We start from the raw sequence: 14889 nt of genomic DNA, 5'->3' as shown, positions 1-14889 counted from the left end.
TTTCCGGGGGCGTGTCCTATCGGGAGGGGGCGTGTTTTCAGTCACATCATGAAGGCGGCAAAGCAAAGCAGCATGATTCTAGCTTGTGGACGCCATGACACATGGAGGTTAGTGGTGTCAGGGTGAAAAAATGCTGCTTGCTATTGGGGGAGGCTCTGTGGTGGGCGACCTGCTTGTCTGTGTGGGGGGCACCGCTGCTGCTGTGGGGGACCCCCGTGGTGGGCTTTGTGGGGGGGGCACCGCTGCTGCCGGCCGGCTGTTGTGGGGGGGGCCACCTCTGCTGCTGTGGGGGACACCTGTGGGCTTTGTGGAGGGGGCACCGCTGCTGCTGTGGGGGACCCCTGTGGTGGGCTTTGTGGGGGACACCCGTGGTGGGCTATGTGGGGGGCACCGCTGCTGCTGTGGGGGACCGCCGTGGCGGGCTTTTTTGGGGGGGGTCACCGCTCTTGTTGTGGGGGACCCCTGTGGTGGGCTTTTTTTGGGGGGGCACCGCTGCTGCTGGCTGTTGTGGGGGACCCCCGTGGTGGGCTTTTTGAGGGGGCACCGCTGCTGCTGGCTGTTGTGGGGGACCCCCGTGGTGGGCTTTTTGGGGGGGCACTGCTGTTGCTGGCTGTTGTGGGAGACCCCCATGGTGAGCTTTTTGGGGGGGCACCGCTGCTGCTGGCTGTTGTGGGGAACCCCCGTGGTGGGCTTTTGGGGGGGCGCTGCTGCTGGATGTTGTGGGGGACCCCTGTGGTGGGCTTTTTGGGGGAGACCGCTGCTGCTGGCTGTTGTGGGGGACCCCTGTGGTGGGCTTTTGGAGGGGCACCGCTGCTGCTGGCTGTTGTGGGGGACCGCTGTGGTGGGCTTTTTGGGTGGGCACCGCTGCTGCTGGCTGTTGTGGGGGACCCCCGTGGTGGGCTGTGGGGGACCCCAATGGGCTTTCTGGGGGGGGCACCGCTGCTGCTGTGGGGGACCCCTGTGGGCTTTTGGGGGGCACTGCTGCTGCTGTAAGGAACCCCTGTGGTGGGCTTTTTGGGGGGTGGCACCGCTGTTGTTTTGGGGATCCCCGTGGTGGGCTCTTCAGGGGGGCACCGCTGCTGCTGGCTGTTGTGGGGGACCCCCGTGGTGGGCTTTTTGGGGGGGACCTGCTGCTGGCTATTGTGGGGGGACCCCTGTGGTGGGATGTTGTGGGGGGACCCCTGTGGTGAGATTTGGGGGGGGGCACCTACTGCTGCTGGCTGTTGTGGGGGGCACCTGCTGCTGCTGGCTGTTGTGGTGGGACCCCTGTGGTGGGATTTTGGGGGGCACCTGCTGGCTGTTGGGGGGGACCTGTTGTGAATTCTGTGGCTGAATTCACTCCTGTGGTCACAAGTGGTACTGCAGCTTCTGAGCTTCCTCCCTCAGGTGTTCTGGTGAGCTCGTTAACTGCTTCATTACTTAACTCCGCCTGATGCTGCTATCCTTGCTCCTTGTCAATGTTTCAGTGTTGGATCTGAGCTTCTCCTGATTGTTCCTGTGACCTGCTGCTCTGTATAGCTAAGTGCTTTTTGCTTTTTTGTTGCTTTTTTTCTGTCCAGCTTGTCTTTTGTTTTGCTGGAAGCTCTGAGACGCAAGGGGTGTACCGCCGTGCCGTTAGTTCGGCACGGTGGTTTTTTTTTGCCCCTTTGCGTGGTTTTGCTTTAGGGTTTTTTGTAGACTGCAAAGTTCGCTTTACTATCCTCGCTCTGTCCTAGAATATCGGGCCCCACTTTGCTGAATCTATTTCATCCCTACGTTTTGTCTTTTCATCTTACTCACAGTCATTATATGTGGGGGCTGCCTTTTCCTTTGGGGAATTTCTCTGGGGCAAGTCAGGCCTATTTTTCTATCTTCAGGCTAGCTAGTTTCTTAGGCTGTGCCGAGTTGCCTAGGTAGTTGTTAGGCGCAATCCACAGCCGCTTTTAGTTGTGTTTAGGATAGGATCAGGTGTGCAGTCTACAGAGTTTCCACGTCTCAGAGCTCGTTCTTGTATTTTTGGGTATTTGTCAGATCACTGTGTGCGCTTTGATCGCTAAGCACACTGTGTTTCTGGATTGCCTTCATAACACCTGTCATTAGCAAACATAACAGTACAAGGAGCCAAACTAATGATTCTCAATAGAGGGAAAGAAAAAGTTCTGACATCCTTTTTTTTTTTTTTTCTGCTCTGTGTTCACTTTTTTTTTCCCCTAGACATTTGGGTGATTCTGGACACAGGTGTGGACATGGATATTCAGGGTCTGTGCTCTTCAATGGATAATCTCGTTATAAATGTACAAAAAATTCAAGATACTATTGATCAGAAATCTATGTTAGAACCAAGAATTCCTATTCCTGATTTGTTTTTTGGAGATAGAACTAAGTTTCAAAAATAATTGTAAGCTATTTCTGGCCTTGAAACCTCATTCTTCTGGTAATCCTATTCAACAGGTTTTGATTATTATTTCTTTTTTGCGCGGCGACCCTCAAGACTGGGCATTTTCTCTTGCGCCAGGAGACCCTGCATTGAGTAGTGTCGATGCGTTTTTCCTGGCGCTCGGATTGCTGTACGATGAGCCTAATTCAGTGGATCAGGCTGAGAAAAATTTGCTGGCTTTGTGCCAGGGTCAGGATGATATAGAAGTATATTGTCAGAAATTTAGGAAATGGTCAGTACTCACTCAGTGGAATGAATCTGCGCTGGCAGCTTTGTTCAGAAAGGGTCTTTCTGAGGCTCTTAAGGATGTCATGGTGGGATTTCCTATGCCTGCTGGTTTGAATGAGTCTTTGTCTTTGGCCATTCAGATCGGTCGACGCTTGCGCGAGCGTAAATCTGTGCACCATTTGGCGGTACTGCCTGAGGTTAAACCTGAGCCTATGCAGTGCGATAGGACTATGACTAGAGTTGAACGGCAGGAATACAGACGTCTGAATGGTCTGTGTTTCTACTGTGGTGATTCCACTCATGCTATTTCTGATTGTCCTAAGCGCACTAAGCGGTCCGCTAGGTCTGCCGTCATTGGTACTGTACAGTCCAAATTCCTTCTGTCCATTACCTTGATATGCTCTTTGTCGTCGTTTTCTGTCATGGCGTTTGTGGATTCGGGCGCTGCCCTGAATCTGATGGATTTGGATTATGCTAAACGTTGTGGGTTTTTCTTGGAGCCTTTGCGGTGTCCTATTCCATTGAGAGGAATTGATGCTACACCTTTGGCCAAGAATAAACCTCAATACTGGGCCCAGCTGACCATGTGCATGGCTCCTGCACATCAGGAAGTTATTCGCTTTCTGGTGTTGCATAATCTGCATGATGTGGTCGTGTTGGGGTTGCCATGGCTACAAACCCATAATCCAGTATTGGATTGGAATTCCATGTCGGTATCCAGCTGGGGTTGTCAGGGGGTACATGGTGATGTTCCATTTTTGTCGATTTCGTCATCCACCCCTTCTGAGGTCCCAGAGTTCTTGTCTGATTATCAGGATGTATTTGAAGAGCCCAAGTCCGATGCTCTACCTCCGCATAGGGATTGTGATTGTGCTATCAATTTGATTCCTGGTAGTAAATTCCCTAAAGGTCGATTATTTAATTTATCCGTGCCCGAACACGCCGCTATGCGCAGTTATGTGAAGGAATCCCTGGAGAAGGGACATATTCGCCCATCGTCATCACCACTGGGAGCAGGGTTCTTCTTTGTAGCCAAGAAGGATGGTTCGCTGAGACCGTGTATTGATTACCGCCTTCTTAATAAGATTACTGTTAAATTTCAGTATCCCTTGCCATTGTTATCTGACTTGTTTGCTCGGATTAAGGGGGCTAGTTGGTTCACTAAGAGAGATCTTCGTGGTGCGTATAATCTGGTGAGAGTCAGGCAAGGAGATGAATGGAAAACTGCATTCAATACGCCCGAGGGTCATTTTGAGTATCTAGTGATGCCGTTCGGACTTGCCAATGCTCCATCTGTGTTTGTCTTTTATGCATGACATCTTCCGTGAGTATCTGGATAAATTCCTGATTGTTTACTTGGATGACATTTTGATCTTCTCAGATGATTGGGAGTCTCATGTGAAGCAGGTCAGAATGGTTTTTCAGGTCCTGCGTGCTAACTCTTTGTTTGTGAAGGGATCAAAGTGTCTCTTCGGTGTGCAGAAAGTTTCATTTTTGGGGTTCATCTTTACCCCTTCTACTATCGAGATGGATCCAGTTAAGGTCCAAGCCATCCAGGATTGGATTCAGCCGACATCTCTGAAAAGTCTGCAAAAGTTCCTGGGCTTTGCTAATTTTTATCGTCGCTTCATCTGTAATTTTTCTAGCGTTGCCACACCATTGACCGATTTGACCAAGAAGGGTGCTGATTTGGTTAATTGGTCTTCTGCTGCTGTGGAAGCTTTTCAGGAGTTGAAGCGTCGTTTTTGTTCTGCCCCTGTGTTGTCAGCCAGATGTTTCTCTTCCGTTCCAGGTCGAGGTTGATGCTTCTGAGATTGGAGCAGGGGCGGTTTTGTCACAGAGAGGTTCTGATTGCTCAGTGATGAAACCATGTGCTTTCTTTTCCAGGAAGTTTTCGCCCGCTGAGCGTAATTATGATGTGGGCAATCGAGAGTTGCTGGCCATGAAGTGGGCATTCGAGGAGTGGCGTCATTGGCTTGAAGGAGCAAAGCATCGCGTGGTGGTATTGACTGATCATAAGAACTTGACTTATCTCGAGTCTGCCAAGCGCTTGAATCCTAGACAGGCCCGTTGGTCGTTATTTTTTGCCCGCTTCGACTTTGTGATTTCGTACCTTCCGGGCTCTAAAAATGTGAAGGCGGATGCTCTGTCTAGGAATTTTGTGCCCGACTCTCCGGGTTTATCTGAGCCAGCGGGTATCCTCAAGGAAGGAGTCATTGTGTCTGCCATCTCCCCTGATTTGCGGCGGGTGCTGCAAAAATTTCAGGCGAATAAACCTGATCGTTGTCCAGCAGAGAAACTGTTCGTCCCTGATAGGTGGACTAATAAACTTATCTCTGAACTTCATTGTTCGGTGTTGGCTGGTCATCCTGGAATCTTTGGTACCAGAGAGTTAGTGGCTAGATCCTTCTGGTGGCCATCTCTGTCACGGGATGTACGTACTTTTGTGCAGTCCTGTGGGATTTGTGCTAGGGCTAAGCCCTGCTGTTCTCGTGCCAGTGGGTTGCTTTTGCCCTTGCCGGTCCCAAAGAGGCCTTGGACACATTTCGATGGATTTCATTTCTGACCTTCCCGTTTCTCAAAAGATGTCAGTCATTTGGGTGGTCTGTGATCGCTTTTCTAAAATGGTCCATCTGGTGCCCTTGGCTAAATTGCCTTCCTCCTCTGATTTGGTACCTTTGTTCTTTCAGCATGTGGTTCGGTTGCATGGCATTCCTGAGAATATTGTTTCTGACAGAGGTTCCCAGTTTGTTTCAAGGTTTTGGCGAGCCTTTTGTGGTAGGATGGGCATTGACCTATCCTTTTCCTCGGCTTTCCATCCTCAGACTAATGGCCAGACCGAACGAACCAATCAGACCTTGGAAACATATCTGAGATGTTTTGTTTCTGCAGACCAGGATGATTGGGTGTCCTTTTTGCCGTTGGCTGAGTTCGCCCTTAATAATCGGGCCAGCTCGGCTACCTTGGTTTCTCCATTTTTTTGCAATTCTGGGTTCCATCCTCGTTTCTCTTCAGGACAGGTTGAGTCTTCGGACTGTCCTGGTGTGGATTCTGTGGTGGATAGCTTGCAGCAGATCTGGACTCAGGTAGTGGACAATTTGATCTTGTCCCAGGAGAAAGCTCAACTTTTCGCTAATCGCAGACGCCGTGTGGGTCCCCGACTTCGTGTTGGGGATCTGGTTTGGTTATCTTCTCGTCATATTCCTATGAAGGTTTCCTCTCCTAAATTTAAACCTCGTTTTATTGGTCCGTATAGGATTTCTGAGGTTCTCAATCCTGTGTCTTTTCGTTTGACCCTCCCAGACTCCTTTTCCATACATAATGTATTCCATAGGTCGTTGTTGCGGAGATACGTGGCACCTATGGTTCCATCTGTTGAGCCTCCTGCCCCGGTTTTGGTGGAGGGGGAATTGGAGTATATTGTGGAGAAGATTTTGGATTCTTGTGTTTCTAGACGGAAACTCCAGTATCTGGTTAAATGGAAGGGTTATGCTCAGGAAGATAATTCCTGGGTTTTTGCCTCTGATGTTCATGCTTCCGATCTTGTTCGTGCCTTTCATGCGGCTCATCCTGGTCGGCCTGGGGGCTCTGGTGAGGGTTCGGTGACCCCTCCTCAAGGGGGGGGTACTGTTGTGAATTCTGTGGCTGAATTCACTCCTGTGGTCACAAGTGGTACTGCAGCTTCTGAGCTTCCTCCCTCAGGTGTTCTGGTGAGCTCGTTAACTGCTTCATTACTTAACTCCGCCTGATGCTGCTATCCTTGCTTCTTGTCAATGTTTCAGTGTTGGATCTGAGCTTCTCCTGATTGTTCCTGTGACCTGCTTCTCTGTATAGCTAAGTGCTTTTTGCTTTTTTGTTGCTTTTTTTTCTGTCCAGCTTGTCTTTTGTTTTGCTGGAAGCTCTGAGACGCAAGGGGTGTACCGCCGTGCCGTTAGTTCGGCACGGTGGTTTTTTTTTTGCCCCTTTGCGTGGTTTTGCTCTAGGGTTTTTTGTAGACTGCAAAGTTCGCTTTACTATCCTCGCTCTGTCCTAGAATATCGGGCCCCACTTTGCTGAATCTATTTCATCCCTACGTTTTGTCTTTTCATCTTACTCAGTCATTATATGTGGGGGGCTGCCTTTTCCTTTGGGGAATTTCTCTGGGGCAAGTCAGGCCTATTTTTCTATCTTCAGGCTAGCTAGTTTCTTAGGCTGTGCCGAGTTGCCTAGGTAGTTGTTAGGCGCAATCCACAGCCGCTTTTAGTTGTGTTTAGGATAGGATCAGGTGTGCAGTCTACAGAGTTTCCACGTCTCAGAGCTCGTTCTTGTATTTTTGGGTATTTGTCAGATCACTGTGTGCGCTCTGATCGCTAAGCACACTGTGTTTCTGGATTGCCTTCATAACACCTGTCATTAGCAAACATAACAGGGACCCCTGTGGTGGGGTTTGGAGGTGACCTGCTGCTTACGAGGTGGACCCCTTTTAGTGGGGGAGACCTGTGGTGGTGGGGTTTCAGGGTGACATGCTTGTGGTTCGGTTTGGGGGGGTGTGACCTGTCTATTGGGGGGGACCCCTGTTGTGGGATTTGAGGGCTATCTGCTTGTGGGATGTGGGGGGAGACCTGCAGGCTATTGCGGGACCCCTGTGGTGGGACGTGGGTAGGCGACCTGCCTGTGGTGGGACGTGGGTAGGCGACCTGCCTGTGGTGGGACGTGGGTAGGCGACCTGCCTGTGGTGGGACGTGGGGAGGCGACCTGCCTGTGGTGGGACGTGGGGAGGCGACCTGCCTGTGGTGGGACGTGGGGAGGCGACCTGCCTGTGGTGGGACGTGGGGGAGGCGACCTACCGCTTACGGAGGGATCCCCTTTATTGGGGGGCGACCTGCTTATGGGTTGGGTTTGGGGGGCTGAGGGCTTAGGCTGGGTGGAGTGGACGTCCGATAAGAGTTTAGGCTGGGTCGGGGGTGGACGTCCGATGGGGGGTTTGTGCTGGGTGGGGTGTCCGCGTCTGATGGGGGTGTGTGCTGGATGGGGGGGTCCACGTCCTGTGGGGGTTTGGCCCTCCGGTGGGGGTTTATTGGGTGGGCGTGGTGTACGATGGGAGTAATGCTTGGAGGAGGGGTGGACGTCCGATGGGGGTTTATGCTGGGGGGCTAAGCTGGGGTGGCATCCGATTGGGGGGGTGTCTGATGGGATTTATGGTTGGGGGCGTCATATGGGGATTTACGCTTGTGGGAGGGAATGTCTGGTGGGCTGTGGGTTTATCCTGTGGGGTACGCTGGTTAATGTGAGGTGGAGGTTTCTGACTGGGGGAGCGAGGTTATACTGTGTGGCCTTCTGGTTGATGTGGGGAAGCTAATGCTTCATTGGGGTACACAAAAAAAAAATGGGTGTATGCTGCTTATGCTATGCAAAAAATTTTTTTAAGGTATTTCCTGTAGAGGAGGGTACACCACCAACTAGCACGAAGCTAATCCGTTTTAACTTGATGTCAGTAGGAGGAAGACATGGGTCTGGACCGCCCAGCCCAGTTTAGGCCTTAGGTTTTGGGAGGTTTTTTTATTAACGATTTTTCTTTTTCATTTTTTTTTTTCTTCCCAGATATGGCTTTTGAGGGCGACAGTGGAATTGTCACTCTAATCTCCCACCTAGAATTGTCACTACCATATCATCTGTGCTCTACGAGGCAAGGCCCTAACACATCAAGAGTGTTTGGGGTTCCCCGGAGGACCGTTTATGCCACGAATCGCCCTACCCTCTCGCCTCTCTGCGTCCAGGTTATTCCATGCCCATCTTCATCATCGCTCTGCGAAAAAGGATTTGTGATCTTAAGTACTGGTATATCCTATGAGGCAGTAAGGGGGCTACTTTAAAAAAAAAAAAAAAAAAAAACACAGAACAAATGTCCTAGTTTTCCCCTGAGCAATGTGGACGTCTCCTGAGGAAACCTTCCTATTCATGCAGCCTCCACGTTTTCCAGAGGCTCCTGTGACCTTGCTCTTAAAATATCCAGGCTTTGGTCTAGGCCTTCTCTGGTGGCTGGTCCACACCGCCAGCGCCCTGAACAATCATGCACGCCAACTTTCTAGTGCGTTCTACTCTGCGCCTATCAGTTTAAGAGTACTTCGCTTCTGCAACAGAGGACTAAAGTCTGCCTCCCAAGAGATCTGTTCAAATTTGGTTGTTTTGGAAATGTTCTGTCCAAAAAAAAAAAAGACGGGACAACTCTCTGACCCACCAGGAAAAGACGAGACCTTCCTTTAGGCCAGCTCCCTCCTGGCATCCATGAACCCACTAGCACTGGTCTGCTAGGCCTGGATCTAGCAGACTCTCTTCGACATGATGGGGCATTCCCACCTTGGATGTTTCTCAGGATCGGCTGCCGTGTCCTTCACAATTCAAGGCCGGTATTATGATCTCTGGTCCGGGACACCGAAACCTCAGACACCGGAGGCAGGCCTGAGGGGGAGGGGGGGGGGGGGGGTGCTTCAGAGCCGCATACCCTACCGACAGTCCTGCCCGCATGCACCAACAGCATATTACATTTTTACAATACTTTAGAAATGCATAAAATGAAACAAGCAAAGGCATAAAGTTTTTCTATGCAAAAAAGGCAGTTTTATAAAATTAAAAATATTTCTATATCTAATGTTAAAATGATATTTATCCAGTATTTCTATAAGTAAAAGTCTGAGATTTCTGTGAGAAATGGTAATTGTTTACCTCTTAAACCAGTTCTGAATGTAAATAAAACATTGTTCTGATTATTTCTCCACATTGTATTTGTCTTTCATTTCATGCGTAGGGCAGGACAAGCCCATGTTGTATCTGTGTAAAGCTAGGTTCACATTGCGTTAATGGGTTAACGCTAACGGACTGCGTTGCACGGCAAAAATGTCGAAATTAACGCCGTGCAACGGGTCCGTTAGCGCACCCATTGACAGCAATGTTACTTTTAGCTGAAGCGCATCACTAGCGCATGCCATTTTCGGCACGCGCTAGCGATGTGCCGTTCTTTTGTGACGGACCTCGGACGCTGCTTGCAGCGTCCGAGGTGTGTCCGAGGCCCGTTCCTTGCTACCGCAGATCGGGGATCTGCGCAAGCGGGGAGGGTGAACGCCGACCCTCTAGAAACATTCCGTTAGCGCAATCCGCTAGCGCTATGCGCTTAACGGATTGCACTAACGCAATGTGAACCTAGCGTAAGACATAAGGTGCTATAATAACAGCCTTGGGCTGGTTTCACACCAGCATTCGGCAGGGCTGCGGATGGCAGCCTTCCTCCGTTAAGCCCCGTCCAATGCCGCACCTCTTCCTTCAGTTCCGCCTACGTCTGCATGCGTCCTGCATACCCTATCTTTAACATTGGGTACGCAGGCCAAGCGGATGCTGCTGCATGCGTTGTTTTAACGCTGAGCCGACCGCAACAAAATGCAACATGTTGCGTTCGACGCAGTTCAGCGCATCGTCAAAACGATACGTGCCTGTGTACCCAATGTTAAAGATAGGGGATGCATGTAGGCGGAGCTGAAAGAAGAGGTGTAGCAGTGGGTGGGGCTTAACGGAGGAAGAAGGCTGCCGAACGCTGGTGTGAAACAAGTCTTAGGTAAACCACTTTTGAAACAATGTTCACTTGTACAAGCATTTAACCCCTCAGTGACGGGGCCAATTTTTTAAAAATCTGACCAGTGTAACTTTATGTAGTAATAACTCTGGAATGCTTCAACATATTCCATTGATTTTGAGGTTGTTTTTTTTCCTGACATATTAGACTTTGATAATGGTAAACTTGGGCTAATGATAAACGTGGGTTAATATGTTTTGCTTTATTTTGTAAAAATATCAGAAATTTTAAATAGAAATTTTCAAATTTTGAATGATTTTCCCTTTAAGGCTGGAGTCACACTAGAGAGGAATACGGACGAGTGCTATGCGAGAAAAAAAAAAATTGCATACCACTCAGACCAATGTTAATCTGTTGGGCAGCTCCCATCACTTTTTTTTTTTTCACGGCCGTATTATGTGCGAGTGAAATTGCACTATGCTGCGATTTGCACCGTATATCAGCCGAGAATCCCCAATGAAAGTCTGTTTATGCAAGAAAAACTCACACCACACGGACCATCAGTGTGACTTGCCCTTAATCTGGTAGACTGGGACAATATCCTCAGAAATGAGAATACAGATAATAAATGGGAAATGTTTAAGAACATCCTAAATAGGCAGTGTAAGCGGTTTATACCTTGTGGGAATAAAAGGACTAGAAATAGGAAAAACCCAATGTGGCTAAACAAAGAAGTAAGACAGGCAATTAACAGTAAAAAGAAAGCATTTGCACTACTAAAGCAGGATGGCACCATTGAAGCTCTAAAAAACTATAGGGAGAAAAATACTTTATCTAAAAAACTAATTAAAGCTGCCAAAAAGGAAACAGAGAAGCACATTGCTAAGGAGAGTAAAACTAATCCCAAACTGTTCTTCAACTATATCAATAGTAAAAGAATAAAAACTGAAAATGTAGGCCCCTTAAAAAATAGTGAGGAAAGAATGGTTGTAGATGACGAGGAAAAAGCTAACATATTAAACACCTTCTTCTCCACGGTATTCACGGTGGAAAATGAAATGCTAGGTGAAATCCCAAGAAACAATGAAAACCCTATATTAAGGGTCACCAATCTAACCCAAGAAGAGGTGCGAAACCGGCTAAATAAGATTAAAATAGATAAATCTCCGGGTCCGGATGGCATACACCCACGAGTACTAAGAGAACTAAGTAATGTAATAGATAAACCATTATTTCTTATTTTTAGTGACTCTATAGCGACAGGGTCTGTTCCGCAGGACTGGCGCATAGCAAATGTGGTGCCAATATTCAAAAAGGGCTCTAAAAGTGAACCTGGAAATTATAGGCCAGTAAGTCTAACCTCTATTGTTGGTAAAATATTTGAAGGGTTTCTGAGGGATGTTATTCTGGATTATCTCAATGAGAATAACTGTTTAACTCCATATCAGCATGGGTTTATGAGAAATCGCTCCTGTCAAACCAATCTAATCAGTTTTTATGAAGAGGTAAGCTATAGACTGGACCACGGTGAGTCATTGGACGTGGTATATCTCGATTTTTCCAAAGCGTTTGATACCGTGCCGCACAAGAGGTTGGTACACAAAATGAGAATGCTTGGTCTGGGGGAAAATGTGTGTAAATGGGTTAGTAACTGGCTTAGTGATAGAAAGCAGAGGGTGGTATAGTCTCTAACTGGGTCGCTGTGACCAGTGGGGTACCGCAGGGGTCAGTATTGGGACCTGTTCTCTTCAACATATTCATTAATGATCTGGTAGAAGGTTTACACAGTAAAATATCGATATTTGCAGATGATACAAAACTATGTAAAGCAGTTAATACAAGAGAAGATAGTATTCTGCTACAGATGGATCTGGATAAGTTGGAAACTTGGGCTGAAAGGTGGCAGATGAGGTTTAACAATGATAAATGTAAGGTTATACACATGGGAAGAGGGAATCAATATCACCATTACACACTGAATGGGAAACCACTGGGTAAATCTGACAGGGAGAAGGACTTGGGGATCCTAGTTAATGATAAACTTACCTGGAGCAGCCAGTGCCAGGCAGCAGCTGCCAAGGCAAACAGGATCATGGGGTGCATTAAAAGAGGTCTGGATACACATGATGAGAGCATTATACTGCCTCTGTACAAATCCCTAGTTAGACCGCACATGGAGTACTGTGTCCAGTTTTGGGCACCGGTGCTCAGGAAGGATATAATGGAACTAGAGAGAGTACAAAGGAGGGCAACAAAATTAATAAAGGGGATGGGAGAACTACAATACCCAGATAGATTAGCGAAATTAGGATTATTTAGTCTAGAAAAAAGACGACTGAGGGGCGATCTAATAACCATGTATAAGTATATAAGGGGACAATACAAATATCTCGCTGAGGATCTGTTTATACCAAGGAAGGTGACGGGCACAAGGGGGCATTCTTTGCGTCTGGAGGAGAGAAGGTTTTTCCACCAACATAGAAGAGGATTCTTTACTGTTAGGGCAGTGAGAATCTGGAATTGCTTGCCTGAGGAGGTGGTGATGGCGAACTCAGTCGAGGGGTTCAAGAGAGGCCTGGATGTCTTCCTGGAGCAGAACAATATTGTATCATACAATTATTAGGTTCGGTAGAAGGACGTAGATCTGGATATTTATTATGATGGAATATAGGCTGAACTGGATGGACAAATGTCTTTTTTCGGCCTTACTAACTATGTTACTATGTTACTTGCAAGAAATACGCAACGGTGTCCTTTTTAAAGGCTTGCAATTCAGGTGCAGTGTACAGTAAAATCACACTGACAGCTTACAATATTTACAAATAGTTAATTTGTCGGCTTCTGTCAAATCATTGCAGGATAGGAGACATGGTTTACATACAGTAAACCATTGCAGAACAGTTAGATTTATATAGGTCAGTGACTAATACGGTTAGTAGTATGTGTGTGTAAAATTTGGGACCTGTATGTATTTAATAAAAATGTTTTCACTGAAATAACTGGCGTGGGCTCCCACACAATTTTCTGTGCCACAGAGGGAAAGTCAGTGACTGAGGACATATTATAGCCTAGAGAGGGACCATGGTTATTGCCACCCCAGAAAAGGTGCATCTGTAAGATGCGCCAATTCTGGCACTCAGCCTCTGTTCTCACTGCCCTGTAACGGTGGCATATGGGGTAATAAGGGGTTAATGTCACCTTTGTATTGTAAGGTGACAGTAGGCCAGCTTACTAATGGAGAGGTGTCTGATAGATGCCTCTCCATTACTAACCTGTGGGCTTGATGTTACTTGACAATAAAATGGTGACATCAACCCCACAAATCTGAGCCCCTCTGCTACAGGGCAAGTGGGAAGAGCGAGGCTAAGTACCAGAATTGGCAGATCTACAGGTCCTTCTCAAATAATTAGCATATAGTGTTAAATTTCATTATTTACCATAATGTAATGATTACAATTAAACTTTCATATATTATAGATTCATTATCCACCAACTGAAATTTGTCAGGTCTTTTATTGTTTTAATACTGATGATTTTGGCATACAACTCCTGATAACCCAAAAAACCTGTCTCAATAAATTAGCATATCAAGAAAAGGTTCTCTAAACGACTTATTACCCTAATCTTCTGAATCAACTAATTAACTCTAAACACATGCAAAAGATACCTAAGGCTTTTATAAACTCCCTGCCTGGTTCATTACTCAAAACCCCCATCATGGGTAAGACTAGCGACCTGACAGATGTCAAGAAGGCCATCATTGACACCCTCAAGCAAGAGGGTAAGACCCAGAAAGAAATTTCTCAACAAATAGGCTGTTCCCAGAGTGCTGTATCAAGGCACCTCAATGGTAAGTCTGTTGGAAGGAAACAATGTGGCAGAAAACGCTGTACAACGAGAAGAGGAGACCGGACCCTGAGGAAGATTGTGGAGAAGGACCGATTCCAGACCTTGGGGAACCTGAGGAAGCAGTGGACTGAGTCTGGTGTGGAAACATCCAGAGCCACCGTGCACAGGCGTGTGCAGGAAATGGGCTACAGGTGCCGCATTCCCCAGGTAAAGCCACTTTTGAACCATAAACAGCGGCAGAGGCGCCTGACCTGGGCTACAGAGAAGCAGCACTGGACTGTTGCTAAGTGGTCCCAAGTACTTTTTTCTGATGAAAGCAAATTTTGCATGTCATTCGGAAATCAAGGTGCCAGAGTCTGGAGGAAGACTGGGGAGAAGGAAATGCCAAAATGCCTGAAGTCCAGTGTCAAGTACCCACAGTCAGTGATGGTGTGGGGTGCCATGTCAGCTGCTGGTGTTGGTCCACTGTGTTTCATCAAGGGCAGGGTCAATGCAGCTAGCTATCAGGAGATTTTGGAGCACTTCATGCTTCCATCGGCTGAAATGCTTTATGGAGATGAAGATTTCATTTTTCAGCACGACCTGGCACCTGCTCACAGTGCCAAAACCACTGGTAAATGATTTACTGACCATGGTATTACTGTGTTCAATTGGCCTGCCAACTCTCCTGACCTGAACCCCATAGAGAATCTGTGGGATATTGTGAAGAGAAAGTTGAGAGACGCAAGACCCAACACTCTGGATGAGCTTAAGGCCGCTATTGAAGCATCCTGGGCCTCCATAACATCTCAGCAGTGTCACAGGCTGATTGCCTCCATGCCACGCCGCATTGAAGCAGTCATTTCTGCCAAAG

At 47.7% G+C, this 14889-nt stretch overlaps 1 long non-coding RNA gene across 1 annotated transcript; it reads left to right on the top strand.

Annotated features, from left to right (window-relative positions):
- The first annotated feature begins 2 nt into the window (after positions 1-2).
- On the top strand, positions 3-9398 carry LOC138641540 (uncharacterized). The gene is made up of 2 exons (XR_011313911.1): positions 3-107; positions 8225-9398. It is a non-coding gene; the product is annotated as an uncharacterized lncRNA (long non-coding RNA).
- The last annotated feature ends 5491 nt before the right edge of the window (positions 9399-14889 follow it).

This window comes from Ranitomeya imitator, chromosome 1 (assembly GCF_032444005.1).
Source record: "Ranitomeya imitator isolate aRanImi1 chromosome 1, aRanImi1.pri, whole genome shotgun sequence".
Taxonomy (NCBI): Eukaryota; Metazoa; Chordata; class Amphibia; order Anura; family Dendrobatidae; genus Ranitomeya; species Ranitomeya imitator.
This window is presented reverse-complemented; position numbering and strand designations above follow the sequence as displayed.